Source organism: Triticum dicoccoides, chromosome 6B (genome assembly GCF_002162155.2).
Source record: "Triticum dicoccoides isolate Atlit2015 ecotype Zavitan chromosome 6B, WEW_v2.0, whole genome shotgun sequence".
NCBI lineage: Eukaryota > Viridiplantae > Streptophyta > Magnoliopsida > Poales > Poaceae > Triticum > Triticum dicoccoides.
The window spans coordinates 535,953,694-535,963,668 of NC_041391.1; positions in this window are offsets into that span (position 1 = coordinate 535,953,694).

Sequence of the window (9,975 nt, forward strand, 5' to 3'; positions counted from 1 at the left end):
GGCTGGTGACAGCGGCGTGAAGAGGCGGCGGCGGCGGCGGCTAGGGTTAGGATCGTGCTGCGATAGATATCATGTAGAAGGACAAGTTATGGGCTGTGCAATCTCGATGTATTAATCGGTGCACCAGGCACGTATATATAAGTACAGAGGTGGGCCACAACCTTAACTATACAAGGAAACAGAAGGTGGACCCTACACACACATATACACGTACACAGTATACTCAACACACTCAATCACTCACGACCCTACCATTTTAAGCGCACCGGAACTCAGATCGGAGCACATAATATCCGGGTGAGATTAACTGGCTGTGGTAATTTGCAGGAGCACGTGAATCTGGAGCCCCAAGTCCAAAACCCATTTATTATCTTGGCCTGCGGAGGTAGAGGTGGGGATAAGCCGATAAGGAAGGGGTAGGCAGAAGCCGGTGAGACGGCAGCGGCGGCGACGGCGACGCTCGGCAATATCTGCGTGCCTTAGTGCGCTGGTACTACATATCTGGATCACCTAACGGGGACGCGACGAAGCGGCTGTACACATCGTGATGCCGCGTGCTTTGTTCGCGAGCGATCGGCGAGGTGGGGATTCACCGGTGCACATTTCAGGCCGTTCTGGAGCTCAGGATCGGGCACCGATATTTTATCGCCCGGGGAGCTACTCCCTCCGTTTCGAATTACTTGTCGCAGATATATCTAGAAATACATCTAGATACATTCATTTCAGCGATGAGTAATTTGGAACGGAGGGGTAGCTAATAATGCACGGGAGCGACATTGTTGTCTTCTCGAGAGGTTGTACGATCATGCGGGCTGCTTGGTTGCGTGCTGCACTATGCGAGACGCGCACCCACAACGTTATGATATCAGGGCAGGTTTGGTTTCATGGCATGAACCGCCAGACTTCAGGCCCGCCAGTTTTGACAATTTTTAGCAGGCATTTATTTGGTTATATCTGCCTGCCTTTCACATGCCTTACCGAAAAAGGGTTTTCTCCGCTTTGTATACAAAGCAACCAACCGAACATCCAACGATAGGTGCTGGGGCGAAGCAGCACAGTCACGCCTAAAAGAAAAGAAAGTGAAAATACAAGAGAAACTAATGCAACAACGGCGGATCGACAAAAAAAGCGAAGAAGCCTCGTGGCCGCTGCGATCACCGGAGATCGCCCACCAAGCTCCGAGCCTCCGAAGCACCGGTACCAATCAGCACCTCCAAGAAGGGACGCGACAATGACGACGCTGCTGCCAAGGATTTCCTCCTGTACGCTGTGAGTACAGAGGAAGGGTAGCCCCGACGTCCTTCAGGAAGGTCAGGCGGTACCCACAAGCGCCACCGCGTCGGTGCCGGCCAAGCCAACAGAGATTTCTCCCGATCCCAACCTCCACCTCAGGCACTCCAGAGCTCGCCACCAAACAGACCCTCACCCTGCGCCAACCCGGTCACGAAGCTTCCCACGCCGTCTCACCACGGCACCGTGAAGCATGGTCCGCACAAAGAGGGAAAGGAGCCGGGACTAGGGCAGCAGCACCGTCGACACGCGGGAGGGCCCCACCTCCACCGTCGAAGACGGTAGCTGACCGGACGCAATAGCAGGAACATATCAGGCCCGTGGCCGCACAGGCCCGGCCGGGATCTCCGAGGCCCGTAAAGTTCCCGCCTTCGCGCTGCAGCCGGCACACCGTCGACGCCGCCGCCCCTGTCCAAGCCGCTCCCCTGCCTCCCTGCACAGAGAGCCGCCAAGTGGAAGCACCACCACCACGCGCACCGCCGACCACCACCACCAGGTCGCCGGACCACCACCGGCCGAGCCGCACCACCACCGCACGCCCGCGACGGAGAGGAACCAACGCAGCCGCCGGGGGCCTGAAGCCGGACCCCAGCCGCTGCCCACGCCGCCCGCAGCCCGCGCCGCCTGCCGGACGGATCCGGCCGCCACGGCGAGGCGCGCACCACCGTGCAGCCGGCCACGCTGCGCCACGCCCGCCAGGAGGCCGCGCGCCGCCACGCCGCGGTGCCCCGCGTCCGCACCCAAAGAAGCAGCCCGCGCCGCCCCGTCGCGCCGGGGGAAGAATAGGCCCCGCCGCCGCCGGCGACGGTCAGGCTTCGCCCGGCCGCGCCCCCTGGCGGCGGCGAGGGAGGAGGGAGGAGGAGGGAAGGCTCGCGGCGAGCGGATCTGGGGCCCCTCGCCGGCCGCCTCACGGGTGGCGGCGCGGGGAGGGAAGGGTTTCTCGTCTCCGTCGAAAGCTACAATTTTCTTAGCATCTCTCTTGTTGTGGTCCTTCACAGGCCTTGTACAATGCAAGGTACTTAAGGAAGGTGCTTAGAGAAATAAACCAGACTTTTCTTAAGCACTGTTGCTTATTTGTACAGGGTAGACGCTTAACTAAGCATCTCTCCTATATAATTAGGCACTGATGATTCAGAAATACTTGGTTTATTTTTTTAAGCACCTCCCTAAGCATCTTTCATTGTACAAGGCCTGATGTGCAAAAGTTTCTGAACTCTCAACCACTTGTCGTACAATATTTTCGTAGTAGGTTTTAGAATCTTAACAAAAAATAATAATCATATGTGGGTTGTTTGATTTTATAGGATTACTTTTCTAGAATACGCATAAGCATGCATATCATAAATTCATAGAAGAAGAGGCCAAGATGACTGATACAACGCCTTTCGGCACAATGCTACACCAAGAGGTTAGCATCCACATCCACCATGACAACACCGACACACTACTTGCCCTGTCCAAACTCAAGCCATAAGTGGCGAAGAGGTAGAACACATAGCACACATGCCGTGTCACATCCGGGTCCAACACCTCGGAGCACAACCTCCAGACCAAACTAGATCAACACACCCTCCACTCATAGTGCCTAGGAGATCGGCAAGTGGACAGTAGGAGCTAGCCTAACTCAAAGAAGACATCTCAAAAAAGGCATCTAAGATGGAGTACATTGCGCCATGGATGCCCATGCCCATGGCAACAACCAACACGTGATAACATGGCGCCTAAAGCCTCGTCGCCGAGGCAAACGAGGCAACCCACACCAGCTACTCCTCCACGCAAGACACCCCAAGCACCTACACATCGTCTCCAAGGAGAGGACGACGCCATCGCGCCGCCGCTGCCTGGCTCGGCGAACTGAGCCTAGGGTTTCCTCCGGTGCTTCATCAGGGGATGGACATGGCCATGACAACGCCTCCAGCAAGGAGACGGCGCCCACAGGCGTCATCGTTGCCCGCAGCCGCATCAGCGCACAGATTTCTCCAAGCCATGTTCATCAAGTCTCCGGAGCATAGCAAACTGGGAAGGGGGAGCAAAGTTGTCACCTTGGGCCATTACCGTGGAGAGGGAAGTAGCATGTCGCCATCATCGAGCCACAGATCGGCAGGCAACAACCACACGCCGCCAAGATCTTGGACCACGGCGTCATCTTGTCGCACGGTTTTCCGGGGCTGCTGCCCCAGCTTTCACACCGAGGATCCACTTTCCGGAGCCGCTCCGCCACCAACCAACACCCACCTAACATCCACGGGCCAACACGCCATCACCTGGACATCTCTCTGCCACCACCTCGAGTGACGCTGTCGCGCCGCCCCACTCGATCCGTGGCACACCGCCACCGCCATAGATCCACGGACGCCAGCCGGAGCAGCCACTCCCCAGCCCGCCTGCCATGCGCGGAGGCCCCCCATGGAAGCCGCCGTCCTGGCCAGATATGGGTGAGCACGGAGCCCGAAACGAGGCCATCCTGTAGCCCCCATGCCAGGAACCGCCGGCCACCGCACTCCCCTGCCTCCGCGTCCCTGGGATTGCCGCCCTGGCATGCCCGCGCCGGCCAGCAGGCATCCCCGCCCCCAGCCGAGTCCGGCGGTCGCCAGGATTATTACTTCCCATATAAAAAAACTTCTAAACGGTTTCTCACATAAGAAATTTATACCCACTCAAACCTCTTGAACAAACTTCAGGCAGGCTAAATCGGTAAATCCTATAGGTAAAAGAAGTCCTTTGTTTTTTAGTGGATATGACATTACAATATTGAGTTTTTCCTATTCCTATAGTATTGAAATCCTGCTAATCATGGGGACCATCAATTTTGAAGAAAAATATAATGTTAGGAACTTCTGTGAAAACAACACCTTGGTAATACTCCCTCCGCTCATAAATATAAAATGTTTTGGATATTTCAATATGGACTACATACGAACTGAAATGAGTGACAAACACACTAAAATGCGTCTATACACATCTGAATCGGAAAAAAAGTTAGAACACCTTATAATAGTGAACAGATGGAGTATATCAAGAGTGCACGGTAGAGATCGAAAAAAAATCATAGAAGTCATGGTCCTTTGCCGTTCAGTATAATTTTTTTGAATACAAATTATGACCACCCATCTAGAAAAACTCTTGCTATGAATGTGCACTAACTCAAACTTTAATTTTTGTGAATGTGGTTTGTAAACAACTTGTGATACATCAAATAAAGCATACATTGGTGTAGTAGGAGTTACTCTGAACGTCAAAGGACCAGGAAGGTCTAGGTACTTAGGACTTGGGCATATTAAAAATAGTAAGTGGTTTCTCAATAAGTGCCTTTTCAATCTTCTTACTAAGGATAGAGTGTGGTAGTCTCCTCAAGAATAAGTATCAAAGACAATTTGTCTTTGGCTCAAATTAACCTATAAATTCCCAATTTGGAAAGGTTTGATGAGCGTGAAAGAAACCTTCCTCCAATTTGAGCCTTTTCAAGTCCTGAGCAGGGATTCAATATGGTTTTACATGATACTACCTCTGTAACTAAATATAGATGCTTTTGCAGTTAAATTTAAACTGCAAAAATGTCTTATATCTAGTTATAGTGATAGTTTTTTTGTGTGTGGACTTGTGGAAGGCTTTGGTTTGGTCATAGGTTGGATACCAAGGTGTGGACTTTCATCTCACACTGATTGGATACCACTTAACCAATTGGCACGAAATTGTGCTCGTGGTGGCCGACATTGTGCTATCCCAACATATTTCTGTGGAACTTGCTTCCGTCCGGCTACTTCTTGGTCCAATCAATGTATTTGCCATTGTATGACATGTATGTACAATTTCAAACCCAGCATGTTCTTGTAGTTTAAGCTTCAGCTAGAAATCAAGACTTTCTTGTGGTACCTATGCAATGGTGTCATTCTCACCTCACAATTTGTCTAAATGAAATTGACAAGTACAGCGAAACGTGTTGTAGCTTCTGTTACGAGCAAGAGTCAGGCCAATACTTGCTTTTGATTGTGCAATGGTACGTGTTGCTTGGTGGGCGGTGCACCTTGCCTTTAATACCATGCCACCATGTAGCACGGTGCACATTTATGAGTGTTGATTTCCGAAGTCTTTTGTTCACTTATTTGTGTTCCATGTCAAAAGTGCATCTAGGTCTCCTAATAGGTTTTGACACAAAATATTAAGAGACTAGTAAGCTTGCCAAAAATTCAGCTTTAGTCCCTAATGTGGTTGCAAAGTATCAATGATGACCCCTAGAAATAAGCAACGGAACTACAAGGTTTGAACACATTGCCATAATCTTCAAATATTCCCTTTAATTTCTACATAAATTATCCTTATGTACTTTATATTCCCTCTGTTTTTATTTACTCTGCATATTAGAGTTGACTGAAGTCAAACTTCGTAAAGTTTAACCAAGTTTATAGAAAACAATATAAACATTTACCATAACAAATATATATGATGTGAAAGTAATTCAATAATAAATCTAATGGTATTGATTTGTTATTGTATATGTTCATATTTTTGTTTATAAACTTTGTTAATGTTTACAAAGCTTGACTTTGACAAAAGCTAATACGCGGACTAAATAAAAACGGAGGAAGTACATATACCTAGGCCAGTCAGCCGATACTTCTAAACCTCAGTGTGATATGAGATGTGGTGAGATTTCGCCAAAGTGTGGATACAAAACTACCGAACTTAGTTACCGGAACAATTGGACTCTATGTTGACTTCAAAGTCTTGTCTGTTACGTATAGTACCTCCTAGTTTAGTATGCGTGATACTTCTGAGTATATTTGGGTTTCTCAGATAAAGCATTTTATGTATACCTCTGGAACCTCCAAGTTGGAACTCAGTCGTATTCTATGTAGTCCATTTGCGGAGGGTGCTTTGCTAGTCCTGGAACTTCCAACTAAAGTGTGTTCGGTACTACCATGTGATGTATCTTTAGGCTGCGTTCGGAGTGCAGGAGAGCAAAGCAAAGGAATGAATAAAAGTATAGGAAGTGAAGATGGGTGAACAGTGCAAACCATAGGTTTCCAACAGGACGTTTCCTTTGGTCTGAGTAGATGTTATCTTTCCCGTGAAAAGTACAAATGGGGGGCACTTTCCTGTGGAACGAACAGTGCTGATTCCTGTGGGGCGAACGGGCTTACAGGAAAATATTCCCGTGGAAATCGAACCTGCATAACTCCTGTGCGATTCCTGTGCACCGAACGCAGCCTTATTGGGGAGAACAACATGTAGTTATTGTCTGGTACCTCACATAGTCCATACCAGAGTTAATTGCACAGAAGTACCACAATTCAGGCATCACATGCAGATTGGTACCACGATTGCTAATTTTTGCGTGTCAGTACCAACATTGGTCCAAATTTTTGCAAATTGGACTAAAACGCGTATTTATACGTATTGACGCCCGATCCGACAGGTCGGGCCCACCCGTCAGGTGCCACGCTAGCCAATCAGCGCGTGCCCGCGTGCTGACTAGGACGAGCCGGTGCGCTGCTGTTCTAACCGGTCCGGTCGCACCAGCTCCAGCCCGGCCGCACCATTCCCCCCTCCTCCTCCTCGCTCGAACCCTAGTCCATGGCGTCGGCGATTCCGCCAGTCGGCGGCGAGGGCGTCCACGGCGGCGGCGAGGGCGTCCACGGCGTCGGAGAGATGCCGTTCTGGCCTCCTAGCGGAACGGTTGGCGTCGACGGGTATGGCGGCGACGAGTCCAGCTCCGCGTACTCGACCGATGACGAGGAGTCGATGTTACTCACCATGGAGCAGTGGTTGCGGTTGGCGCATCAGTGGGTGGCGAACCCTAGCAGCAGCCATGAGTTGACGCATGGACTTGGCGGCGTGCTGTAAGTACCCTTGTCCTACTCCTCTGATTCATCCAATTGGGCATTTTTAGGGTTTGTTCATCTTCTGCTTTATCTAGTTGGGGATTAGGTTTTATCCAATTGAAGTGACTAGACTAACCTAGTAACATAGTGTATTGCACTCTCAATTTAGTTCAATTACTGTGGCTCTCCAAATTGTTCTGTACTGTCTGGTACTGTAATTTAAGTTGTTTTGTACTTTACTGTTGCTCTCCAAAATTTGCTTTTGTGCTAAATTAGTAAATAATAGACTTACAGGTTACTTTAAATTGTAATGTACTGTACTGTTGCTCTCCAAATTAAGAGTAATTATAATGAATAAATGAAATTTAATTTTTTCTGTAGTTTGGATGAAGACATTTGGCAAGTAAGGATCCATTTTGATGCAAGAGAACCATTGGAGATGAAGTTGTGTGGTTCAGATATTACTTATCTGAATTTGGTTGCAGTGATGGAAACCCAAGGATTTAATGCATATGATTGTTTGTTTCACATTGAAAATCCATCTTTAGGAGAGAAAGGGCTGGATTTGGTAGACAGTCATGCAGAATTACAGATGATAAAGAGGAAGATCCAGGACAAATTGGTGCTTAATTTGCTAGTCAGGGCTTGTCCACCCCCTGATACTGATTTTGAGAGGCAGCATTTTGAAAAGCCAGACTTGTCCACTGTGGTGTACCAAGAGCCTGTTGTTTATGATCTGAGTGAGCCTCCTATCTTAGCTGTTGACCAGGAAGGAGTAGTCTTTGAGAGTCAATGTAGCACACATCACCCTGTTGCTCCTGCTGGTGTTTGCACACAAGAAAGCAGAAATGCAACTAACAAGTTGAAAGCAGTTTTGGAAGAAGAAGAAGAGGGATATCAAGGATTTGAGGCTTATGAGGACAGTGATTCCTCTGATGAGGATGGTCAAATTGGAAGTGACCCTAATTACATGGTTGATGAAGAAGATGTAGAGGTGGAAGAGGGAAAGAGGCAGAGAGAGCTAGAAGTACAAGAGGAAGAATCAGATGATGATCAATCAGAAGAGGAAGAAATGCTGCATTGTGAGGGTGACACTGAAGTTGAGGACCCATTTGAGGTAGAGGAAGATAGGACTTTTGAACAAGAAGAAGAAACTATAGTTGAACCTGTAAAGAAGAAGCAGAAGTTGCCAGTTAGAAGAGGCCCAACCACTAGGTCACATTGTAGTGAGCTACCAGAGGTTGAACCTGATTTCAGACCATCATCAGATGAAGAAGAGGAGGGGTTGTTGAGGGAGAGTGATGATGATGGTTTTCAGCCACTCTCTTTTGTCCTACAAAAGAAAAGGAAGAGTAGGGCAAAGAAAAGGCCTCCTAGGAAGTGGTACAATGAGAAAATGGAGCAACCACATGAGCAACTGTGTATGAAGTTGTGTTTTAGGGATCAGCATCAATTCAGAGAAGCTTTGTTGAATTTACACATCACCCAGGCCAGGAATTTCAGGTATCACAGGAATTCAGATGAGAGGATAATTGTTGAGTGTACAGATAAAAAATGCCAGTTCTTAATGGTGGCAGCAGTTATAAAAGGGGAGAAAACATTTGTAATTAAGAAGATGAGACTAGAGCACACTTGCCCTAGTACCACTGAGACCACCAGGGTTAGTGCTAAGTGGCTAGCACAGAAATATGAGCATCTCTTTAGATCTGATATAACTACTGGTATTCAGACTATAATTGATGCATGCCATGAAAAATATGGTGTAGATGTGCCCAAGTGCATGGCATATAGGGAAAAGAACATAGCTATTGATGCTGTGTTAGGAGATCACAGGAAGCAATATCCTAGGCTTAAAGACTATGCTCAGACTGTCATGGACACAAACCCTGGGAGTAGAGTAATAGTCACTACTGTTACTCCAGTACCTAATGCAAAAATACCCCACCCAGGCCCAAGATTCCATGCCATGTTTTTTTGCCTTAATGGAGCAAGGGAGGGGTTTCTCAATGGGTGTAGGCCTTTCATTGGTTAGTTCTTGAACCTTGTGTGAACCATTTACATATTGTAGAGTACTCCATATTGTATCTCACTTGGAAATGTTGATTATGCAGGTGTTGATGGATGCTTTATTAAGCTCACTACAGGTGCTCAACTACTTGCTGCCACTGGTAGAGATGGCAACAACAACATATATCCACTGGCATTTGGCATAGTTGGTCAAGATGACACACTTAGTTGGTGTTGGTTTCTACACCAACTGAAAATTTGCCTAGGGGGAGAAGTGGGCAAGTTTGGAACTTATACTATAATGTCAGATAGACAAAAGGTATGTGTTTGCATATTTCATTCTGTTTTGAACAAGTGTTTGCATTAGCTTAGATTTTCAAATTGTTTGTAGCTTAGACTTGTTAAATTGTTTGTGTCAGGGGTTATTGAATGCAGTGAATGCTGTGTTTCCAAGTTGCAACCAAAGATTCTGCCTTAGACATTTATATGCAAATTTCCAAAATGCTGCGTTTAGGGGTGAAGATCTTAAGAAGTGCATGGATAATGCTAGCTATGCCTACAATGAACACAAATTTAATATTGCAATGAATGATCTTAGAGCTGAAAGTGAGGAAGCTTGGGAGTGGCTTACTGCAATACCAAAAAAAACATGGGCAAGGCATGCATTCGACACAAACTGCAAGACTGACTTGGTAGTGAACAACTTGTCAGAGGTGTTCAACAAGTACATTCTAGATGTTAGGAGAAAACCTATAAGGACAATGTGTGATGGGATAAAAGATAAGCAGATGGTGAGGTGGCACATGAAGAGAGAGAGTGTAAAGGAAGCAAGATGGGAGATAACACCTCATTACAG